The following is a 9,957-nucleotide window of genomic DNA, read 5'->3' on the forward strand; positions in this document are numbered from 1 at the left end:
CAGTTCAAGGCAAGAGAAATGACTGGGTAAGAACTGGGAGGAAGTAAAACAGTAACTAACTGAAGGAGATAGAAGAACTTGGCTGAAGAGGGGTTTGAAAGAGAAGTTTAGACTGGTGAGGAATCCTGGATGCCAGGCTAAAGAATAAAATGTAGGCATTAATGTTTGTCGAAGAGGAAAGTGAGCTGGTTCCCTGTCTCTTTGACGCTGCACCCTCTTCCCCTAAAGCATGACATGCTCATTCTCACCAAGTCGTTTGCTGCCACCCACCCGCAGCATGTTCTTGCCTGTTTTTCTCAGTCAGTGCTATTCTCACTCTTTGGAACGTCTTTTCCATCTTTGTAGCCTGCCGACCTCATCCTATTATTTATGTAGTTCAATTATTCCAGCTGACCTGTCACTGAGTACAAATGTAACATCAGTGTAACATTCAAGATCAGTTCCCAAATGACCAGAGTCCTTAGTCTCACCTACCTGAGCAATAGATACTGGCTCCCTTTTAACATCTTTTAAGTTATTTCTGAGGGGTTCACATGAGAAATATTTACATTCAATTGCTATGATCCTGACTTCTTGTCCACAGGACAACTGCTTCTGGAAAAATCATCTCTTCCACTGCTGCACTGAACCATTATTTGTAATCCTTCAGTAGTGATCATGCTAAGCTCTCAAGGGCCAGAGCCCTGTAGTGGGAATAATGGGGTTGGTGAAGGGGTGATACGTGCCAATAGGTTTTACTGTTCATTCTATATTGAACAGCTGCCATCACTGGCTGCATAAGCCCTTTCTTAACTGCAATCACTCCAAAAATATACTGATGTGGCCTTTGTTTTGCCTGTTTTGTGCCACGTTCAACCCTGTACCAAGGGTAGTAAAGACAGAATACTGTTGGAATAGGCCTTTATCATAGTCTACCCATAGATCTAAGAATAAATGAGTCTCCCATGAAGCATTTGGCCTAACAGTAGAAGAGAGTTGCTTCCTAATAATAAAAAGAAAATTGGGAACATTTTACAGAAAATTAGCAGATGGATGTTATAGAAGCAGAAATAATAGCTGTTTACTACTACTTCAAAGCAATACCATTTGCACCCAGGATCTCTCAGTCTTTTATCTTACAAGCTCTCCTTCCTCAATAGACCCTGAATCCCTTTTACAAAGAAATTAATCAAAAGCAATCCAACAGTCTAAGAGAAAAAAGGGAAGATAAATGTTATATCATACTATTCATCATCCTTTTCTCTCTGTTCTCAACCCATCAAGAATAAAACCTTTCAAACATCATCCTTAGTCCCCCTCCCCATTTCAGAACATTTACTTCTACTTCTGACAATAAACAAAAATGCCAGGGAGAACTACCATGGAACTATAAGCTCTCCAGCTTCACTGACCAGAAGTTAACCTGGTTTGGCCTCAACTAAAATACTCAGCTTTATTTAATTGCACCTCAATCATTTTATCTTCTAGGAGTCTTCTAAGGGACATAGGGCCACAGTCAAGGCCCCTGCTTATCCATTTCTTAAAATCCCTGTTTATTACTTTATTCTTTATTATTCTAAAATTCTTGCCTTGCTCTACAAATGAGAATCTCAGTATCAGGGATCATATCTTTTTTCATTGAATCACACTTAATTCAGTACCTTTCATCACCAAGCTCCCTAAACCTAGAATAATGCAAAACAGAGAAAAAGCCCCCGTAAATAATTGTTAAAATAATAATTTAATAAATAATGCAACAATGACTAATGAAAGATTTGGTTTAGAAACTTTAGCTTACTGGCAGGATACAGGTGGTTCAAAGCAGAGAGAGCTAATAGGAAAAAGTTAATTTTAAGTGAACTCTGTCTTTTTACATCCCAGAGCCATTACCAAAAATTTCAATAAGTTCATTGTATAATGCAATTACAAGGTAATCCACACAGCAAGTTGCTTAACAAGTTCTCAGGTCTCTGTGGACTTTAAATCTGTTAAAAACAAAACTGGTAAGAAGCATAGGTAAACAAACATCAAAGTCAATGACATAAATTTGGATTGTTCACAAGTTCATGGTAAATATATAACACAGGCTGACAGGTAGCAAAGGAGTTAAGGGGTGGCACTGGAGGGAACAAAGAGGGAACTAGAAATTTTATTTCTAAACAAGGGAAATTTCAATAAGACTCAAAAGTCTAATTCACCTCAAACTGTTGTTTCGTTTAAGGAAAGTGAAATGATACAAAGACTTTCCATTGAATAAAACCTGGGCCAAAGAGACTGACAAATTATTCTTTAAACATTTGCCACTGACATTAAATAAAGCAATCAAAAGGGAGCAAAGGATTTCTAAATCTACTCCATTCTCCCTTGAGAGCACGATTCAAGTAAGAACTATTGCTGTGTCTGTCTCTCTGGTTCATTTGAAAATTGAAATGTCTCTTCAATTCAAAGAGAGCAAAATGAAAGAGAGGGATGGTCTGCAAGCTTACAAAACTAGCTGAAAAGTCTGAGTGGGGGAAATTGTCTAAAATGGAACTATTAGGAGTTCCAGAGACATAAAGAGTATGAAGTAGTCTATACTAGTATCACTAGGCTGATAAGGAGTTGCAAGGGGGCCTGGTATTGAGGGGAACTTAATGGATTTCATGCCATCCTTTCTCCCACGGGAGATCATTCTATGCACATACATATTCATCTGATCAATATACATATATTGATGATTTATTTATCATGCAGGACATTTCTAGTGCTGGAAATTCAAAGATAAATAAAACATAGACCGTGAGAAAATCATAATTCAAAAAAGACACATGCACCCCAATGTGCACTGCAGCACTATTTACAACAGCCAGGATATGAAAGCAACCTAGATGCCCATCAACAGTTGAATGGATAAAGAAGATGTGGTACATATATACAATGGAATATTACTCAGCCGTAAAAAGGAACAAAACTGGGTCATTTGCTGAGACATGGATGGACCTAGAGTCTGTCATACAGTGTGAAGTCAGAAAGAGAAAGAAGCATCATATATTAAGGCATATATGCAAATTCTAGAAAAACGGTACAGATGAACCTATTTTCAGGGCAAGAAAAGAGACATAGAAGTAGAGAAAGTAGAGGACATGTAGGGAGGAGGGTGGTAGGATAAATTGGGAGACTAGGATTGAGGTATATGCATTGCCATTTGTGAAACAGATAGCTAGTAGGAAACTGCTGTATAGAAAGGGAACTCGGCTTGGTGCTCTGTGATGACCTGGGCCATGGGGTGGGAGGAGGTGGGATAGAGGTCCAAGGGAGAGAGGATCTGTGGATACATATAGATGATGCACTTTGTTGTGCAGCAGAAACCAACACAACATCACAAAGCAACTACATTGTTGCTGTTGTTTAGTCACTAGGTCATGTCCAACTCTTTTGTGACCCCATAGACTGTAACCCATCAGAGTCCTCTGTTTATGGGCTCTCCCAGGCAAGAATACTGGAGTGGGTTGTTATTTCCTTCTCCAAAGGATCTCTCTGACCCAGGGATCAAACCTGTGTCTCCTGCATTGCATGCAAATTCTTTGTCTCTCAGCCAAAAAAAGAATAAAAAGTGAAAGTGAAAGTCACTCACTCGTGTCTGACTCTTTGTGACCCCATGGACTATACAGTCCACGGAATTCTCCAGGCCAGAATACTGGAGTTGGTAGCCTTTCCCTTCTCCAGAAAGAATAAAAACTTAGCCTCTATTTCTGGTTCTGCTAACGGCAGTGTATCTTACGTTAGAATAACCATACCACAGATAAAAATTATAAACTGTAGACAAAATATAACACTTTGGAGTAACTGAAGAGGGAAGAAAAGGGGTCACAAATTACAGGGTATTTAACCCTTGAAAGAAGTGAAAAGCCCTGGAAGAGATCCATTTCTACAGGGTTTTTCCCTCTGTAAGAACCCCCAGTGTGCCCAGTGAAGAACAGCTTTATTATAAGCAAAAATATGGTCTCGATTTGTTTTGGATTTCAGAGAATGAACTTTATGCTGCTAAAGTGGCTGAACATTGATAGGAAAAAACCTGGAAAGAAAGGACATGCAGGTGATGGGAGCCCCAAATCCAACTTTAATCTCCCCTAAATTCTTGACTGACACGTGAACTGTTCTCCTGTGAAAGATATTCTAAATGCTCCAGTGGGAAATAACTATTAATAGTTGAATATCCAAAACAGAGATGTTAGCTGCTACCAATTAGTATGGAAAGAAAGTATTTGAAACTTGTCAAATCATATCATTTTGGTAAACACTTCTTGAATTTTCTTCCTGGCAAATAATAAAACTAAATTGAATTCAAGGTTATTATCAAGTAAATTAAACACTTGAAAGAAAAAAGAATACTACCTTTCATAAAAAGATGATATGATCTAGTCTTTTCAATGTTATAAACATTTATAAAACAATAAAGAAATTACCAGACATATAAAGAAGCAGAAAATGTGACTCATTGAGGGAAAAATGTCAATAAAAATGGACCCTAACATGATCCAAGTTTTAAAATTAGTAGAAAAGAGATTCAAAATAACTATTAGAATTATACTCAGGGTTTTAAAAGGAGCATAGAATCAATTTCAGCAAAGAAATGAAAATTATAAAAAGAATAAATAGAAAATCTATAATAGAAAAGAATACTATTTAAGATGTTTTAAAAGATAAATTTATTAGCATATTGGATATTAAGAGGACAGAACAGTGAATGTCAAGAAAAATGAAGATTAAGTGATGAGTAACAAAGATAATTTTTTAAATGAACAATGAATCAATGACCTTAAAGAAATTATTAAATGATCTAATATATGTGTGTTGGGTTCATCAAGAGACCAATAAGAATGGTAGAGAAAAAGTAGTGAAGAAATAATGGCAGAAAATTACAATTTCAGTGAAAATCATTGACTTCAAAATTCAAGAAGCTCAGCAAACTTCAAGAAGAATTAATACAAAGAAAAGCATAACATCATGACCTTAGACTATCATAACTGAATTGCTGAAAACCAAATACAAAGAATTCTTGAAAGTTTCCAGAGAAAGAAGATTCATTATATATAGAACAAAAATTTGAGTGTAAGTTGACTTCCAATTAGAAAGAATGAAATTAGAAGACAAAGAAACGATATTTTAAATCTAAAATAAACTCAACAGTTTATGTGCAGAAGAAAAATAAGTCAAAAATGAGAGTAAAATAACAATTTTTAGATAAAATAAACTTGACAGAATCTACCACCAGCAGACCTGCAGTGTAAGGAACCCCAAAGAAAATTCTTTCTGATGAAGGAAAACAATTCAAAATGAAGCATATATACAGACAAAATATAGAGAAAAGAATCAGAAATGATAAATGGGCAGTAATAAATACTTTTTACATAATAACACAATACTTTTTCATCTCAGTTTCTTTTAGAGACCGAATGACAGTTGAAATTTTAAAAATTATGCCATTATATTATGAGGTCAATAATGTGTTTAAACATAAATATTTATATGACACAATAGGGCACAAGATAGGGGAAATAAGGAATTAAACATTAAATGTTTCTATTGTTTTATAAGCCCCAGTATGTTGTTAAATCTAAATGGACTGTGATATGTTACACATCCATACTGGAATCACAAGAGAAACCACTAAAAATATACAAATACAGGTAAAAAGCTAATCTGCTGCTGCTGCTGCTAAGTCGCTTCAGTCGTGTCCAACTCTGTGCGACCCCACAGACGGCAGCCCATGAGGCTCCCCCGTCCCTGGGATTCTTCAGGCAAGAACACTGGAGTGGGTTGCCATTTCCTTCTCCAATGCATGAAAGTGAAAAGTGAAAGTGAAGTCACTTAGAAATTAAATAATCATTTTAAAAGGAAAGAAAGAGAAACAGACAAACTAAGAACAGGTGGAACAAAAAGAAAAATTTTTTAAGGTTAGGCAAACGTCAGTCTTATCAATAATTATATTAAATAAAGGGGCGTGGAGACAGCAGCGCAGTGCACCAGAGGCGTGCCACGTGGCTGGGCATGGAGGAACGGAGAGAGTCCCAGCCGACTGCAGGCGCGACCGGGCGGCAATCGCAGTGGCGGCAGCGCCCACCCATCGGCCCCCCGAGGACTCCTGGATGGGCACGCACCCTACATATTTAGAAATGATGGAGTTAATTATAAGAGATGCCACCCAAGTTCATATAGCATTCTTGGTTTGCCTGGACCTCACAGAGAGTAAAAGCTGGCATGAAGTAAACTCTGTGGGATTTTACTAGATCTCCAGCTCATCTGCCTTCTCGGCACTGAGACAGAAGGAGAAGGGTTTACAGTCCGTAGTACCTACACCCATCAGCTCTTCCCTCAGCCATAACAGGACAAGGGGAATCTTGAAGGCATCCTGAAAATTGCAAGGTGATCCCAATTTGCCTGTGTCTTTTACTTTGGTCATAGTGGAGTCTGACTCCACAACAGTCTACTACAAACTCACTGATGGATTTATGCTGCCAGATCCTAAGAATATTTCCCTTAGAAGATGATGCCTATACTTCTTGATGCTTACTTTATTCACAGAGAACTGGATTGTGAACCATCAGCTTGGTTCATCTTTGATTTGAGATAGTAAGAGATGACTTAGCTGGTCCCATTCCAGAAGTTTTCTTTTTTGAAGAATAAAAATTTTCCATATAGAATGTATTTTGTTAAAAAAAAAAAGTAAGATAGTTGCTCTAGAAATTTCTTATCTGGAGACAATTTAATTATAGTTGTATGCAAGTTTATGCCTATGCTGTACATTCAGAAGGATAGAACATTTTGAGACTAACATCTCTTTCCCTTACTCAACTTTCTCAGTGCCTCTTGGTCAGGACAGCTAGTCTGCAGAAATGGAGAATTTACTATAGTCTGCTTTTTTATCCTCAACAGACAGGGTTGTTTTGATTGGTTTTCACGGTGCAATTAATTTTACTTCCTTCTTTGGTTAATTTTAAATAAGAATTAAAAACACACTCATCCAGAGTATAAAATTGCATATATAGATTAATAGGGACCAAAGAAGTACTACCCACCAGAGTACTGGGCCTTTTGTTCCCCATTCTTACTACTACCACCCTACTGTATCATAGCTAGAATATTACAGGAGAGATATTAATAGTAGGGGACACTGTGAACCTTAAAAACATTTCTTAAGTAGGTCCAGTTTTCCTACTTTTATTAATACTTCTTAATTAATTGTTGTCTAGAAAGGTGTTTTTAAAAGTTGAAGGCAAGAGTCAGCAAAATTCTCTGGAAAGTGCCAGAAAGGAACTACTTTAGGTTTTTCAGGCCATATAGATTTTCTCACAACTTCTCAACTATGCTGTTTGTAGGACAGAAATAATTGTGGACAGTATGTAAATGAATGGATATGGCTGTATTCCAATAAAACCTTATTTACAAATGCAGGGCCATAGTTTGCCAACTCCCGCTCTGGGGAAATAGTCAATAAACATATATAGCTAATGAATGGTGTGTTATGTTACCATTAAAAATTAGTAATGAATGTACTGTAAAACATGAGAAAATACTTAGTAAAAAGAAAAAAAAGCAAGATACAAAAGTGTATGAGTATGTATGATTATGGCTGTAAATAATACACCAAAAGAGGACAAAAATAAATTCCTAACTGTGTTTATAATAGGAGAGCAGGACAGTAAATGGATGACTTTGTCTTTCTTTAAGATTTTAGTTTTTCTTTATTTGTACTACTTTTATAATAAAAATGTTTTAAAGTAAAAAAAAATCATTATATTAAATATAAATGAAATATACACATATTCAAAAGAGATGAAGACTGGATAAAATATTAACATACATCTATGTTCTTGACTAAAATAGTTACATTTTACTTTTTTACTTTGTTTTTTATTTTAATTGTAGTAAGAGTTACATAATATAAAACATACTATTTTAAGCATATTTAACTGTTCAGTTCAGTGGTACTGGGTACATTCATACTGTTATGTAACTCTCACCATCACCCATCATCCATCTCCACCTTCCTAAATTGAAACTCTGTCCACATTAGAGGCACATGAAAAGGCACATGAAAAGATGCTCAACATCACTCGTTATTAGAGAAATGCAAATCAAAACTACAATTAGGTACCATCTCACACCTGTCAGAATGATCACCAAAAATCTACAAACAATAAATGCTGGAAAGGGTGTGGAGAAAAGGGAACCCTCTAAAACTTTTGGTGGCAATGTAAATTGATACAACCACTATGGAGAAGGGTATGGAGGTTCCTTAAAAAAACAAAAGTAGAACTATGATAGGACTGAGCAATCCTACTCCTGGGCGTATGCCTGAAGAAAACCATAATTCCAAAAGATCCATGTACTCCAATGTTCACTGCTGCACTATTTACAACAGTCAGGACATGGAAGCAACCTAAATATCTATCAACAGGGGAATGGATAAAGATATGGTATATGCATACAATGGAATTATTACTTAATCATAAAATAGTTTGCAATTTAAATGTAAAGAACTAGAGGGCTGAAAGTCAAAGGACAGAAAAAACTAAACCATTTCAACAGTTAAGTAAGAAAGCTGGGGTGATTCTGTTAATTTCAAATGAAACAGATTTCAGCAAAGCTGATTTTGAAAGAAAAATTGTGTATTTTCTTATCATAGATTAGAGTACCCTGTAAATGTTAATTGGGCACAGTTAATAATTCTGTTCCAAGTGTTCAATAATCTACCTAAGTTTTTGTTGACATATTCTATCAATTTCTCAAAGAACCATCTTATCTCTAGGTATAATTATGTATAAGTCTACTTATTAGATACTTACATCTTATTAGTTTTGCTTCATGTATTTAGAGGCTCCACTCTTCTGTGTGTGTTATGTCTTTTTTAAGAATCAATGCTTTTTCATTATTCTTCTTTATTTCTGATAATATATCTACTTTTAAAGTCTAGTAGGTCTTATGGTATGATTTCTATATAGTCACTTCAGTTATATATTTCCTATATTTTTTACTTTTATCAGCATTTTTTATAGAATATAGATATTATTTTTAATCCACTCTCACAATTCCTGTCTTTTAATTATAATATTCAGACTGGCCATATTTAATTGTTGATGTGGTTGAACTGAAATCTACCACACTTCTCTTTTCTTGTTTTTCCTTACTCTTCAATTTTTTTGCTGTTTCCTTTTTAATTACAATGTTTGTGATTCCATTTTATCTCCATGGCTGGATTAATAATTATATTTATTTGGGATGTCTTTTGTGGATATTTTAGGATTTACAGTACTCATAAATTTATCAAACTCCATATTCATTTATTATCATGTTCAGTTCAGTTCAGTCTCTCAGGCATATCTGACTCTTTGCGACCCCATGGACTGTAGTACACCAGGCTTTCATGTCCATCACCAGCTCTCGGAGTTGCTCAAACTCATGTCCATCAAGTCTGTGATGCCATCCAACCGTCTCTTCCTCTGTCATCCCCTTCTCTTGCCTTAAATCCTTCCCAGCAGCAGGGTTTTTTCCAATGAATCAGTTCTTCTCATGAGGTGGCCAAAGTATTAGAGTTTCAGCTTCAGCATCAGTCCTTCCAATGAACATTCAGGATTGATTTCCTTTAGGATGGACTCGTTGGATCATGCAGTCCAAAGAACTCTCAAGAGTCTTCTCCAACACATAGTTCAAAAGCATCAATTTTTTGGCATTCAGCTTTCTTTATAGTCCAACTCTCACATTCATACATGACTACTGGAAAAACCACAGCTTTGACTAGACAGACCTTCATTGGCAAAGTAATGTCTCTGCTTTTTAATATGCTGTCTAGGTTGGTCATAACTTTCTTCCAAGGGGAAAGTACCTTCTAATTTCATGGCTGCAGTCACCATCTGCAGTGATTTAGGAGTCCAGAAAAATAAAGTCTCTCACTGTTTCCATTCTTTCCCCATCTATTTGCCAAAAAGTGATGGGACT

At 36.0% G+C, this 9,957-nt stretch overlaps 1 pseudogene; it reads left to right on the forward strand.

Moving 5' to 3' along the window:
* The first annotated feature begins 6,009 nt into the window (after window positions 1-6,009).
* Window positions 6,010-6,509, forward strand: LOC138424820 (tRNA-splicing endonuclease subunit Sen15 pseudogene; annotated as a pseudogene).
* The last annotated feature ends 3,448 nt before the right edge of the window (window positions 6,510-9,957 follow it).

The sequence above is a fragment of the Ovis canadensis genome, chromosome 19 (assembly GCF_042477335.2).
Source record: "Ovis canadensis isolate MfBH-ARS-UI-01 breed Bighorn chromosome 19, ARS-UI_OviCan_v2, whole genome shotgun sequence".
Lineage (NCBI taxonomy): Eukaryota > Metazoa > Chordata > Mammalia > Artiodactyla > Bovidae > Ovis > Ovis canadensis.